Consider the following 2661-nt stretch of genomic DNA (forward strand, 5'->3'; position numbering starts at 1 on the left):
GATATTGTAATAAGTAATATTGCAATAAGTAATATTACAATAACTAATATTACAATAAGAAATCTTGTAATAAGTAATATTACAATAACTAATATTACAATAAGAAATCTTGTAATAAGTAATATTACAATAACTAATATTACAATAAGTGATATTGTAATAAGTAATATTACAATAAGTGATATTGTAATAAGTAATATTGCAATAAGTAATATTAAAATAACTAATATTGCAATAAGAAATCTTGTAATAAGTAATATTACAATAACTAATATTACAATAAGTGATATTGTAATAACTAATATTACAATAAGTAATATTGCAATAAGTAATATTGCAATATTACTTTATTATACTTTAAATAAGTATTATTATAATAAGTAATATTGCAATAAGTAATATTGCAATGAATAATATTACAATAAGTAATATTACAATAAATAATATTGTAATAAGTAATATTACAATAACAAATATTGCAATAAGATATATTACAACATGTAACGTTGTAATCAGTAATATAACAAATTTGAAATAAATAAAATTGTAATAAGTAATATTACAATAAGTAATCTTGAAACAGGTAATATTGCAATAAGTAATATTACAATAAGTAATATTGCAATAAGTAATATTGTAATAAGTAATCTTACAATAAGTAATATTGTAATAATAATATTGTAATAATTAATATTACAATAAGTAATATTGTAATAAGTAATATTGTAATCAGTAATATTACAATAAGTAATATTGTAATAAGTAATCTTGCAATAAGTAATATTATAATAAGTAATCTTGCAATAAGTAATATTATAATAAGTAATATTATAATAAGTAATATTACAATAAGTAATCTTGCAATAAGTAATATTATAATAAGCTATATGACAACAAGTAATATTTAGATAAGTAATATGGTAATAATATTACAATCAGAAATATTACAACAAGTTATATTGCCAGGAGTAATATTGTAATAAGTAATATTACAATAAGTAATATTGCCATGAGTAATCTGGAAATAAATAATATTACAATAAGTAATATTGTAATAATATTACAATAAGTAATATTAAAATAAATAATATTGCAACAAGTAATATTATAATAAGTAATAGTGCAATAAGTAGTATTACAATAAGTAATATTGTAATAAGTAATAACATAACAATAAGTAATATTTCAATAAGTAATATTACAATAAGTAATATAACAATAAGTTATATTTCAATGGATAATATTGCAATTACTAATATTACCATAAGGAATATTACAATAAGTAATCTTGTAATAAGTAATATTGAAATATGTAATATCAAAATAAGTAATATTGCAATAAGTGATATTTCACTAAGTAATAATGTAATAAGTAATATAACAATAATTACTATTTCAATAAGTAATATTACATATTATGATAAGTAATAGTCTAATAAGTAATATTTCAATAAGCAATATTGAAATAAGTAATATCTAATAAGTAATATTTCAATAAGTAATATTGTAATAACTAATATTGCAATAAGTAATATTACAATAAGTACTCTTTAAATAAGTAATCCTGCAATAAATAATATTACAACTAGCAATATTACAATAAGTAATATTGTAATATGTAATATTTCAATAAGTAATATTTTAATAAGTAATATTACAATAAGTAATACTACAGTAATATTGCAGTAAGTAATATTACAATAAGTAACATTGTAGAATAATATTACAATAAGTAGTATTGTAATAATTAATATTGCAATAAGTAATATTACAATAAATAATATTACAATAAATAATATTACGGTAAGTAATATTGTAATAAGTAATATTATAATAAGTAATATTGTAAGAAGTAATATTGCTATAAGTAATATTACAATAAGTAATATTGTAAGAAGTAATATTGCTATAAGTAATATTTCAATAAGTAATATTACAATAAGTAATATTACAATAAGTAATATTGCAATAAGTAATATTGCAATAAGTAATATTGCAATTAGTAATATTGTAATAAGTAATATAGCAATAAGTAATATTTCAATAAGTAATATTACAATAAGTAATATTTTAATAAGTAATATTGTTATAAGTAATATTGCAATAAGGAATATTACAATAATTAATATTACAATATGTAGTATTACCATAAGTAATATTGAAATAAGTAATATTACAATAAGTAATATTACTTATTGAAATATTACTTATTGAAATATTACTTATTTAAATATTACTTATTGTAATATTTAAATAAGTATTATGGCAATAAGTAATAATGCAATAAGTAACATTTCAATAAGTAATATTGAAAAAATAATCATTTTTATAGTATAGAGCAGTGCACTAGATGAATATTTGCTAAAATAAGTACTTTTCGTTACTAATACCAATTTATTTCATTGTATGGAATCATCTATATAATGCTGTTCTGCTTGTTCCTTCCTTAGTTTGTCTGTTTGTTACGCTTGGAAAAAAAACAAATAGAATTTTTTAAAGCCAAATTTCACAAATTTAGCTTTTAAAAGGTTTATCTGGCAACCCTGAGAGTGATCTCCCCTCGATGTATTCTCGTTTTAAAATATCATTATAATAATACATGATCATTGTTGTAATATTATTATCAAAATAATTTTTTTTCGTTTCATAATTTCAGTATGC

Source organism: Euprymna scolopes, chromosome 9 (genome assembly GCF_053919585.1).
Source record: "Euprymna scolopes isolate OS-2025 chromosome 9, ASM5391958v1, whole genome shotgun sequence".
Lineage (NCBI taxonomy): Eukaryota > Metazoa > Mollusca > Cephalopoda > Sepiida > Sepiolidae > Euprymna > Euprymna scolopes.